Genomic DNA, 15,812 nt, shown 5'->3' on the forward strand with positions numbered 1-15,812 from the left:
AATTTATACATTAATGATTTCCCGGGTGTCTGCAATGGGTGTGATATTCAAATGTACGCTGACTATACAGTGATGTATGTGCACGCAAAAAACAAAGAACACGCTGCACTTAAACTCACGTCCACAATGACAAATGTAACTAAATGGCTTGCAGATTCCTGCCTTCACCTGAATGTTAAAAAGACTGTTTGTATGTTCTTCACAAAGAGGGCTTGCAAAGTGTCACCAGAGCCAGATGTCTATGTTGCTGGTGAGAGGCTACAGGTAGTGTCAGATTTTAAATATTTAGGAGTTTTTATCGATTCTAATCTCTCTTTTAAAAAGCAGGTAAAACATGTGACAAAGGTTTTAAGATGTAATCTCATGAATTTTGGATGTATAAGAAACCATGCAGGCTGTGAAACTGTATTTTAATGCAATGATTGTCCCCCATCTGACCTACTGCTTAACCAGCTGGGCACAAGCCAGCAGCACAACATTAAAATCTATTCATATTCTCCATAAACGAGCTCTAAAAACAATTTAAAAAAAGAACTCACCATCACTGCAATATCCTCATCAAACACCATATCTTGAGTTAGGAGAATCTCATTAAATTCACTGATGTGTGTCTGGTTTTTAAAATGTTAGATGGTCTGGCCCTGCCTCCATTTAGTGATTTTATTAAACAAAGCACTCAAAGCAGCAGACAGACTAGATCTGCTTCAAGAGGTGATTGTGTCATTTCACAAAGGTCAAGCTCTTTTAGCAAATCTACATTCTCTGTGAAAGCAGCACACTCGTGGAATACTCTGCCATCACACATACGCACACAAAATTTTAAGGATTACAGATACTTGAACCCAAAAGCACAACTCGGAGACAAAATACAAGTTCAGTTCTTTTACTTGAGTTCAGGCAGGGTCAAAACCAGGAGGTCAGTCAAACAGGCAAAAATCCAAGGTCGAAAACAGGCAGACAGGGTCAGAACAGGCGGATTAGGAACAATATAAAGATACGCTGGAGAACTTGGCAATAACACACAAGACAATCTGGCAGGGAACAAGTGCAAGTGAGGGGATCTAAATAGTGAGGGCTAATGAGGGAATGGGCTGCAGGTGAGATGGCTGTGGAGGACCAGGTGAGGGGAATGAGAGGTGATCGGGTGTGAATGGTAGGATCTGAAATGACAGGAGAGTTAATAAAACAAGCAGACAGGATGAAAACAAACTAATATGAAGGGGAATTCGTGACACAAAACACGTACAAAACATTCAAACATAGCCTTAAGGAATGGCTGGTTGCCAATCAGGCGTGTGTAGACCTGAGTGTCCTCTGAATCCTTGATACTGTGTGGGCAAACCTTAATCTTTAGGTGAAATTCCTAAGGTGGCGTTGTTGTGCTCTGACTATTGGTTAATGTCCACGTAAACTTTAAACCACATCCCACCTTCCTCTCGCCACACGTGCATTGATGTACTGTCTGTCCTGCCTGCTTGTTTCGTCTATTTGTATATTGTCTTGTTCAGTGTTGCTATTTTCCATTTTGATGTGTATGTTATGTGCCTCAGTGTTATATATGTGCTTGTACTGTAGGTGGGTTTGTTCTGCCTGACGCATGCTGCAGCCTGTTATGTCTGCTCTGCTCTAGTGTCATACACTTTTCTTTTGCTTATATGTGTATTGGTTTTGTCAGTGGCAGGGTGCATTTTATACCTGGGCCTTCACTGCTGTCCTGCAGCTGAAATACCACCTTATAACCACATTATGGCGCTACAGCTATTATTCATTTTTAAGGCTGTAACTATTCGTATTAAACCGTTCGGTACAAGTCGTTTGAATAATGAAAATTTAGAAAATGCAAAAGCCTAAATTCAGGAAAATATAATGTTCTCAGCTAGTCTGGCTGTGGGATCCACTGTCATTCCTTAATGACAAGCCACGACCCAAATAGATTATCATAGGCTTTCGCTTTCACAACCTGAATGTTGAACGTACTGCTCTGCAATGTCTTTCCTTGTCTCAGTCTCCTCTGTCATGGTGCATCTCACTTAGTCAGAATGCCCATATTTGATTGGCTGAGCTGCATCACGTGATGTGATTCACTACCCATCAGCCTCTGCTGGCTGTTAAGTTTCGTTTCACGATAGTCACGTGCTCGCCCACTGACCAATCACAGCACACTCTGCACCTCGCGGCAAAGCTACACATGGACACTGAGCGGCATTGTAATGCTGACGTCATTATAGGCCGGCGCTGCAGGCTCTGATACGTCAAAGAATACGCCCAACATGTCAAACTAAAGATCTGATTGGTTGAACACTATGACAATGAACAATATCGTCCCCATTTACTTTAATCTGCACTGGCTGCAGGTGAGAGTGTGCAGGCCTGGGTCTCTGTTCTTACCTAGTGTGTTGCCTTTAAAGGCATTTTTCTACTTTGTATAGATAATTTGTTTATGCTCATTACCAAACGAAAAGATAGTATTGTAATGTTGTCTTTTCGTTCAAGTCATGATCACTTCCGGTTTTGTCACTTCCTGTGTGTCACTTCCGGTTTTGGTAGCTTCATTGGTTGAAGTCAAACAAAAGAGAGCCACATGCTCAGAGGTGTAATCTGCTCGCATCCACCTGGAAGCGTCCTAGGAGCAATGCTGTAAGTACTCTACTTGACATTGGACATAGTGGGCATTTTATATCAGTACAGTTGTCTTGACAAATGGGTTTGATGTGTCACTTAGATAGGTTTGTGTTATATGTAAGTTTGGAACAATGCCAGTGTTTTTTATGAATGTTTGTTGATGTTCAAATGATCTATGTATGTTTGTATTTACAATAAGACTGAATATTTTGTATTGTTTGTATTTTCAGTTTTCACCACACAACATGTTAAAGGAACAAAGTGACAGTAAAAAGGGTGAAAATTACTACGACTCTGTCTTCATTAACTGTGGTTTAGCTCGGTGTTTAAATCAGAGTTTCGACACACTGAACGAGAACACTACAGTGAAAAAGCAAGCGTTGGATGTTTCAAAGTGGTCAAGATGGCAGGCAACGACAAATCGTCTGTATCCAGTACCAGGAGTAGCAAGACAACAGCATCATCTGCAGGTGTGGCTCGCGCTCGGGCTAAAGCAGAAGCTGCTAAAGTGAGAGCAGCATATGCTAGCCAGGAGGCTAAACTGAAAATGGAAAAGGCTGCCAGAGAAGCTGAAAATCAGTTGGCAACAGCAAGAATAGACACAGATTTGGAAGTAATGATTCGACATCGAGAAGCTGAGGCGGCCATAGTGGAGGCTCAAGTGCTGGAAGACGCCGAAGAAGTGCAGGTTGCAGGTGGAGACAGAAAATCTGAAGCAGAAAGGGTTCAAATTGAACGAACCAGTGAATTTGTTCAATCACAAATTAATCTTCGGAATCTTGAGTTTTCCGCTCCACTCTTGTCAGTCTTACCTGGTGCTTCCTCATTCCATGCAGAATCAAACGCCAGCTTCATAACATGGCATCCGCCTACGTCAGACATTTCACAACCTGCCAACAACAAGCCAAAGTCTGAAAAAGCAGCAGGCATATACCTACACCAGTTTTACCTGGTCAGACCATAGAGACTAAGCCTGATGTCAGAAGAACAAACCCCATTGTGAATGTACATGCTCAGTCATATGTTCCACGACAGATTCCTCCAGCTAACACAGCACCACCGTCAGAACCTTTGGCACAGTATTTAGCACGACTAGATCTTGTCAATTCAGGACTGTACCAATTTGATGATAAGCCTGAAAATGACCTTGCATGGTGTTCCTCATTCACCAACACCACTGGCGAAGTGAACCTCACAGCAACCCAAGAAATGGACCTCATGACTAAATGGCTGGGGAGGGAATCGAGTGAACAGATGAAACGCATACACTCCATGCATGTAAGCAACCCCAAGCTGGCTTTACGCAAAGCTTGGGAGAGACTGCGTGAGTGCTATGCCGCTCCCGAAATAATTGAGGTCTCTTTTTCAGCGATTGGACGCAGTCTCTAGGATTTCAGCCAAGGATCCTTCCAAATTACGTGAACTTGGGGATTTGCTCATGGAAATCCAAGGCGCTAAAGAAGATGGTTACCTCACAGGCCTGTCGTATCTGGATACTTCACGTGGAGTTGGACCAATCGTGGACAAACTTCCATTTGGACTTCAGGAGAAGTGGATGTCCACTGGGTCATGGTACAAAGAAGACAACCATGGGCAGTTCCCTCCCTTTGAGTATTTTTGTAATTTTGTGTGCCAGGAGGCAAAGAAGCGCAACGACCCCAGCTTCATGTATCAAAGTAGCATCATAACATCAACAAAGCCAGATAAATTCATTGTAAAGAATTTTAACGCCAACAAACACATCTCAGTGAACAAAACCGATGTTTCTCCACCCAATGATGACCCTAACAAGAGCTGCCCATTGCACAACAAGCCTCATCCGCTCAAAAAATGCAGAACATTCAGAAACTATTCTATGACAGGAAGACTTTCCTTAACGAGAAAGGAATATGTTTCAAATGCTGTTCTTTGGTCTCACACCTTGCAAAAGACTGCAAGTTCTCTGTAAAGTGCTCTGAATGTGACAGCCCCTATCATGATGCAGCCATGCATCCTGGTCCATCACCTCAAAACATCAGGGCACCTTCACCATCACAAGAGGATGGCGGGGAGGGAGAAGATCATTCTACCACGACTGTGGTTAGAACAAGCTGCACAGAAGTTTGTGGTCCAGGTCAATGGAGCCACTCATGTTCAAAGATTTGCCTCGCAAAGATCTATCCAAAAGGTTCCAAGGACATGGCTGTGAAAGCTTATGTAATTCTGGATGACCAGAGCAATCGCTCACTAGCTAGACCAGAGTTTTTCAAACTTTTCAGTGCGAAGAGCAAACCATTCTCGTACGACCTTAGAACTTGCTCTGGCATTGTAGAAACATCTGGCAAGAAGGCAGAAGGATTCAAGATTGAGTCGCTGGACGGAAAGGTTCTCATCTCTCTTCCACCACTCATTGAGTGCCATGAAATACCAAACAATCGGTCTGAGATTCCAACACCAAACGCCGTCCTACATCAGCCTCATCTTCATCACATTGCCAAGCACATACCACAACTGGATCCAGAAGCACAAATACTCCTTCTACTCGGAAGAGATGTCCTTCGAGCACACAAGGTCAGGCAGCAAGTCAACGGACCACACAACGCCCCCTTTGCTCAACGGCTGGACCTGGATTGGGTAGTAATAGGAGAGGTGTGCCTGGGTAATGCACATAAGCCAACAGTCAATGCGTTCAAAACCAACGTGCTGTACAATGGGCGTCATTCGATTCTTCAACCCTGCACAAACTTCATGCATGTCAAGGAGACACAGCAGAGCAGCAGTAGGCCTGACAAGATGACAGAGGATGCTGGGTGACACAGTGTTCAATCGAACTGAGCACGACAACAAACTGGCTCCATCAATAGAAGACCTTATCTTCTTAAAGATGGTGGACACAAATGTCTACAGGGACGACACTAACAGTTGGGTCGCCCCACTGCCGTTTAAAGAACCACGCCAGCTGCTACCGAACAACAGGGCGCAGGTGGTAAACCGGTTCGCATCCCTACAACGAACCTTGAGAAGGAAACCTCACGTGCAGGATCAGTATGTGGCATTCATGGAGAAAATATTTGCTAATGGACACGCCGAGGTAGCACCGCCACTGCGAGAAGATGAGGAGTGCTGGTATCTCCCTACATTTGGGGTCTACCACCCACAAAAACACGATCAGATCAGGGTGGTCTTCGACTCCAGCGCCCAGTACTTGGGCGTCTCCCTCAATAACGTGCTGCTCACGGGTCCCAATCTCAACAACTCCCTCCTTGGTGTCCTGCTACGCTTCCGGAAAGAGAGAGTTGCAATTATTGCGGACATCCAGCAGATGTTTTATTGTTTCTTGGTGCATGAAGACCACCGCAACTTTCTTCGTTTTTTATGGTACAAGGACAATAACATCAATAAGGAAGTTGTTGACTATAGGATGAAGGTCCACGTCTTTGGCAACGCACCATCTCCCGCTGTGGCTATCTACGGGCTACGAAGGGCCATCAGAGAAGGTGAGAAGGAGCATGGTGCTGATACTGTCAAGTTTGTGGAAAGGCACTTTTATGTGGACGATGGCTTGGTTTCCCTACCATCTGAAGCGGAGGCAATCGACTTGCTTCAGCGAACGCAAGCATCACTCTCTGAATCAAACCTCCGCTAACACAAGTTTGCATCAAACTGTCAGGCAGTTATAGAGGCCTTCCGGCCTGAAGATTGTGCCTCAGTAATCAAGGACCTAGATCTGAGCGGAGACACAACACCCACGCAACGGAGCCTGGGTCTGATCTGGGAGATCAGGACTGACACGTTCACCTACTCTGCGTCGACTACGATTAAACCATTTACTCGACGAGGAGTTCTCTCCACAGTCAACAGTATTTTTGATCCTCTGGGTCTGCTGGCACCTGTCACGATCCAGGGAAGAGCCCTCCTAAGGGAACATACTTCAGAACGGTCAGACTGGGATGCGCCTCTCCCAGAAGACAAACAAAGCAGATGGGAATCCTGGAGAGATTCGCTCCAGGACCTAAAACAGCTTCATGTTCCTCGTACATACATAACGAGCTCACCCACAAAAGCAGTGCGCAAAGAATTGTGTGTGTTTTCGGATGCATCTACCAAGGCCATCGGTGTTGTGGCGTACCTGAGAGCAGTTCAAGAAAATGGGCAAACTGAAGTAGGATTTGTTATGGGTAAGGCAAAGCTAGCACCCCAGTCTGAGCCTACAATCCCAAGGCTTGAGCTTTGTGCTGCCGTCTTAGCAGTAGAGATGGCCGATCTCATTAAAGATGAACTAGACCTAAAGTTGGATGCCACCAAGTTCTATACGGACAGCAAAGTAGTGCTCGGCTATATCAGTAACGAGTCGAAACGATTCTTTGCATACGTCCACAATAGAGTTCAACGCATCCGGCAATCGTCAAAGCCCGAACAATGGCGTTATGTACGTACAGAGGAAAACCCTGCCGACCATGCATCAAGATCTTTACCAGCATCCCGCCTTGTACAAACCTCTTGGTTCACTGGACCCTCCTTCCTGCATCAGCCATCTACAGAGGAAACGCAAACGAGTGAGACATTTAAGCTCCTTGCACCTGAAAGAGACTCCGAAATTCGACCACAAGTACAAACCTGTGCTACTTGCCTGGAAGAACCAAGACTAACCTCTGCCCGCTTCCAGCGCTTCTCCACCTTTGCATCTCTAGCAAGAGAAGTAGCATTTCTGGTTCACATGGCAAGATCCTTCAAACACTTGAATCAAACCAGCAAATGCAAAGGTTGGCACACATGCAACTTACCTCGTACTCCAGAGGAATTGGACCAAGCAAGGAAAGTTATCCTTGAAGCCACACAAAAGGAAGTTTTTGCGAAAGACCTGACGGCTCTCCGAGTCAACAAAGCAGTATCCAAAAACAGTGCCTTGTTGAAACTCGGTCCAACCTTGGAGGACAATCTCATCTGCGTTGGAGGCCGGCTAAAGCACTCCAACCTGGCAACTGCAGAAAAGAACCCAATAATCCTACCCAAAGATAACCACATCTCCCTACTCCTCACCCAACATCACCATGAGCAGGTGAAACATCAGGGTCGTCACCTGACAGAAGGAGCGATCAGGGCAGCAGGACTGTGGATCTTGGGAGGCAAGAGGTTAATCAATTCAGTACTCCATAAATGCATAATCTGCCTCAAGCTGCGTGGAAAACTGGAAGAACAACGCATGGCAGACCCGCCACCCGAGCGTCTCAAAACGTGTCCTCCTTTTACATATGTGGGGCTTGATGTATTTGGACCTTGGTCTGTCACAACCAGACGCACCAGAGGAGGACATGCAGAGAGTAAGCGATGGGCCATTATGTTTTGCTGTATGAGTTCAAGGGCTGTACACGTCGAGATAATCGATGTCCAGCTGCATAAACGCTCTTAGGAGGTTCTTCGCACTGAGAGGTCCTGTGCAACAGCTCCAATCGGATTGCGGTACCAACTTTATTGGAGCGTGCAAGGAGCTTGGGATGGACAAAACAGTGCAGAAGTACGTCAGCGAGCAGGGGTGTAGCTGGGTATTTAACCCGCCACATGCCTCTCACATGGGAGGCTCTTGGGAGCACATGATTGGCATCGCCAGAAGAATCCTCGATTCAATGTTTCTTCAGCAAAACACTCGCCTAACCCATGAAGTGATTTGCACTCTAATGGCAGAGGTCACAGCCATAATTAATGCATGACCACTCCTACCTGTGTCAACGGACCCAGACAAACCGTTCATACTCTCGCCAGCAATGCTCCTTACACAAAAGACAGGAGTTCCACCTCCACCTGGAGATTTCTAAGACATGGACCTGTAAAGCAATGGAGACAGGTCCAGGCTCTAGCCAACCAGTTCTGGACTCGCTGGAGCCGTGAATACTTGCCCACCTTACAACACAGACAGAAGTGGACGGTGCCACGTAGAAACCTTCAAGTCGGAGATCTAGTTCTCCTCGGGGACAAGCAGACTGCCCGCAACGGCTGGCCTATGGCGAGTATCGCTGCAACGTTCCCTGGAAAGGATGGGCATGTAAGAAAGGTCGAGGTGAGGACGACTGACCAAGGCAGTGTCAAGAATTTTCTTAGACCAATTACAGAAGTTGTTCTACTTTTACCCAAGGACTGATTTTGAATGGTTGAATGTTCTTGAATCCTGCAAACTTGTAGTGACCTCACATAGGTCAGACGGGGAGTGTGTTGCCTTTAAAGGCATTTTTCTACTTTGTATAGATCATTTGTTTATGCTCATTACAAAACGAAAAGATAGTATTGTAATGTTGTCTTTTCGTTCAAGTCATGATCACTTCCGGTTTTGTCACTTCCTGTGTGTCACTTCCGGTTTTGGTAGCTTCATTGGTTGAAGTCAAACAAAAGAGAGCCACATGCTCAGAGGTGTAATCTGCTCGCATCTACCTGGAAGCGTCCTAGGATCAATGCTGTAAGTACTCTACTTGACATTGGACATAGTGGGCATTTTATATCAGTACAGTTGTCTTGACAAATGGGTTTGATGTGTCACTTAGATAGGTTTGTGTTATATGTAAGTTTGGAACAATGCCAGTGTTTTTTATGAATGTTTGTTGATGTTCAAATGATCTATGTATGTTTGTATTTACAATAAGACTGAATATTTTGTATTGTTTGTATTTTCAGTTTTCACCACACAACATGTTAAAGGAACAAAGTGACAGTAAAAAGGGTGAAAATTACTACGACTCTGTCTTCATTAACTGTGGTTTAGCTCGGTGTTTAAATCAGAGTTTTGACACACTGAACGAGAACACTACACCTAGAGACACAGAGGTGAAATCTGATTGGATAAAAGCTCTACTTAAAACGAAAGTTACGAATGTAACTACGGTTCTATGAATCCTGGATGACCGCCAGAGGCAGTGCTTCACACTGGATATATTCCGTCTCGCGCACGCGCAGGTCGAATATTTATGGGTCAATGACATGACATGCATATTTTTGTGTCCGAGTCCACTATTTCCTTTTAAAATAATTGTATCAATCCGTGACATATATAATTTCATTCTATAAAACCTATCTAGTTTTGATACATTTTCAGTACAATCAAATAATATTTATTATTTTATGTTTTGGCTTCTCAAACCCTGAAAATGTCAGGCGGTGCACCTGTCCTAGCAGATGAACAGTCTAAGAAAACTATTTAAAAAATGTATTGAAATGATAATAAATTCAAAATAAAATACTATGGCATGCTTTTATTGTTGTAATGATTCAAATAAACCAAATTTTTACAAATACCAATAGTTTTAAGCTGTTGAGATAATTAAAAGACTTTTGTCCAGCAATTTGAATGTTCTCAAATGTCAGGGTGGCACAGCTGTAAAGATGGGACTTTTATTATAAAATGAAAGTGGAAAACAGTAAACAGGTTATTGCATCATCAAGAGGACCTCAACTGACCTTTATAGCAGAGTGAAAATGTTTTTATATCTCTTTTGAATATTGATAAAAACAGCTACTTTCAACTTATAGGTAGAGTGGTTCACTTTCCATGTCAGGATGGTACAACCAATGTAAAACTAGAAAAATGTTATTTTATCATGTCTTTATTCTATTTAAAATGTATGAAGTTGTTAGCAAGAACAAAAGCTAATGCTAGTGTCCTAGTAGATGCCTGTTTAATTTGAAATCAGTTGCACATGTCAGGTGGTGCAACCAGTAAGGCAGGTGGTGCAACTGCAGAGAATGTCACTCTATGATATTATATTTAAAGCTCTAACATTATATAAAAAAGAAAAATTCTAAAGTTTAACAGTGTTAAGTTAACTATATTATACACTTTCAAACTATTTTCCATGATATTAATGAATATTGTTTAACTATTAAGGATGCCACTGTCAAGTAAAGCAAAATCAGTACGACACAGGGAGCAGACAACAAGTCATGTATCGAGTGTGTGCAAAACGCTGCTACAATGAGGTAGAAGCTGCAACACCCCAGGCGGAAGCGACTGTGACTTTGCCTATTCCAGTTATGTGCTAAACATGATTACTATGAAATATTTACCTTCTTTTACTTAAAAAGAGTCTGTTGATTAAAAGCATGTTGTTGTATTTGAAAAAAAATGCAAATTGTCTGCATATTTGCTGTGATTACTAATATTGTCAGGTGGCACAACTGATAAATGTCATGGTGGTGCGACCAGGTAAAATATTAATTTAAAGCAATGAATAATAGGTTAAAGTGAATTTTATTTTTCTTGATATGATGTGAAGAACTATTTTATTGAATGTATTCATTTGTATATTTGTATTATTATGTTTCTCTGTTTAAATGTAAAATCAAAAGTTAAATATACTAAATATCTGGCCAAGAGAACGCAATTATGATAAATTATTGTATATACAGGTGCTGGTCATATAATTAGAATATCATCAAAAAGTTGATTTATTTCACTAATTCCATTCAAAAAGTGAAAGTTGTCTATTATATTCATTCATTACACACAGACTGATATATTTCAAATGTTTATTTCTTTTAATTTTGATGATTATAACTGACAACTAAGGAAAATCCCAAATTCAGTATCTCAGAAAATTAGAATATTGTGAAAAGGTTCAATATTGAAGACACCTGGTGCCACACTCTAATCAGCTAATTAACTCAAAACACCTGCAAAGGCCTTTAAATGGTCTCTCAGTCTAGTCTAGTCTAGCCATCTCAGCTCCGCCTGTGCCAGGGGTTCAAAAGGAGACAAGCATAAGGTGTCCAGTACGAAGGGTAGGTCCCATGCAGGGGAGACCGACCCTTATCTAGGAGGGACTGTAGAAACTCAGTACAGCAGGCACGGGGCGCTGTACTGGGACCCTGTTCTGAGCCGCACACCAGTCAGAGAACAGCTTCCACCTGTTTTTGTACTGCAGGCAGGTAGATCGCGCTGGCATTCAGAATAGTCAGTCTGACTGGTTCTATGCAGCCACTCAGGATCTGGTCGGGCCCTCCCGTGACCCATAGTTGAAGGCGGCAGGGATTGGATTGCCAAATCCGACCTTCTAGTTGCGACAGGAGATCCCTCCTGTCGGGGAAGAACTCTGACAAGCGTTTAGCAAAATCAGAGGGAATGGTGGAAAGCATGCATGCAACTCCCTCAGATATTCCTCGGAGGGAGGAACAGAAAAGGTGGTGAGGGCGGGAAGGCGCCTGAAGAAGGCACTCACAGGTGAAAGTTCCAGCTGCTGTGTATCCCACTGTAGGCGTGCCAGCGCCATACAAATGATCAGGGTAGGTTGGGCTGGATTTAGCTGCCCTGACTGGGGGAGGTAGACCTCACGCATCAGGTGTTCCACTTCGGCCAGCCTAGCAGACCTTACTGCTCAAGGCGTGATGCCGCAGGTCCTGCCTGGGTTCTCCGAGAGGCCCTCCCTCAGATGCTCGAGCCTAAGGCAAGAGGTCAGGGCCGTCCTCAGGCTGAAGAGGAGCTATACAGGTCCTACAGCCGGGAGAGTTTAACATGGCCGCGATTCTGGTGGAACCCTTGTCCCACTAGTTGATGCGAAATTCCAAATCAGTCTGAGCGGGAGCGCTCTGCTGAATATTGAGAGAACAGGCAGGGGGCAGTCAGAGGAGAGTGATCTTTTCGGACACTCTCTTCACTTGGACAGTCGCTGTGGATATTGGTGACCCACCAATTAGCCCGAGCGAGAGCACTCTGCTACTGTGGAAACAGACCCAAAAGACAGTCCTTACAGTGAGAGGGGAGCGAGGACACTCTCTTCACTAGGACAGTCGCTGCGGATATTGGTGTCCCACCAGATAGCTTGAGCGAGAGCACTCTGCCACTGTGGAAACAGGCCAAAAAATAAAACAGTCCTTACATTGAGAGGGGAGCGAGGACACTCTCTTCACTAGGATATTTGCTGCAGATATTGGTGACCCACCAGTTAGCCTGAGCGAGAGCACTCTGCTACTGTGGAAACAGACCCAAAAAACAGTCCTTACAGTGAGAGGGGAGCGAGGACACTCTCTTCACTAGGACAGTCGCTGCGGATATTGGTGTCCCACCAGATAGCTTGAGCGAGAGCACTCTGCCACTGTGGAAACAGGCCAAAAAAAAAAACAGTCCTTACATTGAGAGGGGAGCGAGGACACTCTCTTCACTAGGATATTTGCTGCAGATATTGGTGACCCACCAGTTAGCCTGAGCGAGAGCACTCTGCCACTGTGGAAACAGACCAACAAAACAGTCCTTACAGTGAGAGGGGAGCGAGGACACTCTTCACTAGGACCGTCACTTGTAAATAGTGGTGTCCCACCAGTTAGCCTGAGCGAGGACACTCAGCTAACTGTGATAGCCGTAATGTTACAAAATCAATGGACACAATCCCAGTGTTAACTTAGTCTAGTTAGTGTCCCACCAGGTTAGCCTGAGTGAGGACACTGCCAGCTGCGACAGCCGTAATGCGTAAAAAGCATCAATGGGCACAACATCAATGTTGATTTAGTATAACTAGCATTCACTGAGTTAGCCTGAGCGAAAACACTCGTCCCACTGAGTTAGCCTGAGCGGAGAGGCTCTGTTAACTGTGACAGCCGTAAGGTTACAAAGTTGATGGACACAGTTCCAGTATCAGCTTTGTTTAGCTAGCTTCCCACTGAGTTAGCCTGAGCGGAGACGCTCTGTTAACTGTGACAGCCGTAAGGTTACAAAGTTGATGGACACAGTCCCAGTATCAGCTTTGTCTAGCTAGCATCTCACCAAGTTAGCCTGAGTGAAGACACTGCTAACTGTGAATTATGTCAGATGTAAAAATTAAATCTCAATGGACACAATGCCAATGTCGATCTAGTCGAGCTAGTCTCTCACCAAGTTTGCCTGAGCAGGAACACTCTGCTCACTGTGATAGCCGTAATGTTACAACATCAGTCGACATAATGCTAATGTCGAACTAGCATCTCATCAAGTTTGCCTGAGCGGCAACACTCTGCTAACTGTGATAGCCGTAATGTTACGAAACCAGTGGACATAATGCTAATGTCGATCTAGTCGAACTTGCATCTCATCAAGTTAGCCTGAGCAGGACACTCTGCTCACTGTGAAGGGCGGGCCGACAGCGTATATTCTACGCTCTCGTTAGCACGCCACTCGATTAGCTAGAGCGGAAGCGCTCTGCCAACCGTGGAAAACGAACAACGGTTATAGAAAACAATGTTAATCGATCTCACCGATTGCTGTCTTCATGACTTAGGTGGCCCTTATCAGACTGGTGACGACCGATGATAGGGGCGTCCACCAGTCCGGGGCTCGATGTCCGAACGGCGAACACACTGTTCCCTCCGAAGAGGGACAGCTTGTCGCAGCCTTTGGAGGGCGAGAAAACCGCAACTCCGACCGGTGGTCACAAGGCTACAGCGACAAGCTCTAATATGTCTTGAGCGTAGACACATCTTTGTTTATGCTACCATGGTAGCTAACCTGCGTAGCGAGAAGATGAAAAGGGACTGAACTCAGGATGACACCGGAACTTATAGACGACGGGGGTCATCCGAGGTCACATGTGACTTTGTTGGTATAAATATTCGACCTGCGCATGCGCGAGACGGAAGATATCCAGTGTGAAGCATTGCCTCTGGCAGTCAGTAAGGATGAAATAGAACAAGCTGCACTGGAAGCAGAGCAACTGAGGAAGACAGTAGCTGTGCAATGAGAAAATAAGATAATGGGAAAAATATTTTTATAAATTATAATACATGTAGTGTATTGAAGAAAAATTATTAAATTATAAAATAGATATAACTTTGTGATTCTGTTTAGGCCAGCAGAGAAGGCCTTGCAGGCCCTGACGGCCCGCCACTGGGTTTTGTCTATACGTTACTGTCTGTTTATCTATGAATTTTATTTGTATTTGAAATTTTGTAATTTTAGGCTGCCTTCAAACATCTGGCCGGGGACAGCAGAGGAAAACTAGCCTCTCTGGCTAACTCTGGCTCACTTACAGTTTAACTGTTGATGTTAAAGTGTGCATTGTCCCTGCATAAAAACAAAATAATTAATTAATACAAATAAATTCATGGACGCCAGTGATCACAGTCGAGCCTCCCCAGTTGTATTCCTTGAATACGTTTTAATGCGTTTGAGGGCCAGCAGAGAAGGCCTTGCTGGCCCTGAGGGCCCACCTCAGTACCAGTACTATGACTTTGGAGAACTATGTTCACAATAACCAATATTATCTCTCTTTCAACCTACAACTGAACAAACCATCAACATTTTCAAACAAATTAGTGTTTTGTGACATGTTGATGAAGACGTTTAAAAAGACTTCGGTCTTAGAAGTTCAGACCGAATATCAACCAGTTTTCTACTAAAAATCAAAGTTGAACTCTCGGTTGGTGATCACTGGGATTCGTTACACCTGCATGTCCTTCTGTTCTAACTCTGCTGTCAGCTTCTTAAGAGCTCTGACTATCTCACATCATCATAATGTAGGATATTTGGTCTAAAGGATGATTCAGTACTGTGCTTTTGTGTGAACACTGTTTTGAGAGTTGATTGTATGAGATATTGATTAAGACTGAAACATGGAGAGCACAGCTACTCACATCTTTTTATTATAGTTGTTAAATGTTAATGTCTATTTCTGTGCATGTACATTGATAGCAACAAAAGTTATATTTATTGTACTGTATATGTACACACTTACTTGACCATTAAAGCTGATTCTAATTATATAATTGCTACTATTTTCCTGGGTCACCTAAAAGTAAAGGGATTTGAATAAACCATAAACTATTTTTCTTTTCTTTTTTTCCCTTTTGATTCAGATAACAATCCGTTTCTTCGTCTTTGGTTTGAAACCAAAAACCCCAAAACATGTATTTCCTTTTTATTCCACTGCTGCACACATTCCCAGTGAAGTTCTGATTCACAAAATAAAAACAAACACATTTTGTCATTTCTACTACTTTGGATTTAATCCAATAAACAAACTATTAAAATGTACACATACCTACAACATTAGTGACAAGCCCTCTGGGTAGCTCTACTTCTTCGTCCTCTCATGTTGGACTGAAGACCGACTGGACGTTACAGGGAATAAACATCACCTCTCCAGGTGCAATGGTTCTTTGTTTCAGCAGAATACATATATACTTTTTATGCTTACAAACATGTTGTGCTTAGGGTTAGGGTTCTTGCCGATGTTTAGTCAGCCACTGTGTGCTAAGAAAGTCTA

This window comes from Anarhichas minor, unplaced genomic scaffold (assembly GCF_050575085.1).
Source record: "Anarhichas minor isolate MPS153535 unplaced genomic scaffold, ASM5057508v1 ptg000058l, whole genome shotgun sequence".
Classification (NCBI taxonomy): Eukaryota; Metazoa; Chordata; class Actinopteri; order Perciformes; family Anarhichadidae; genus Anarhichas; species Anarhichas minor.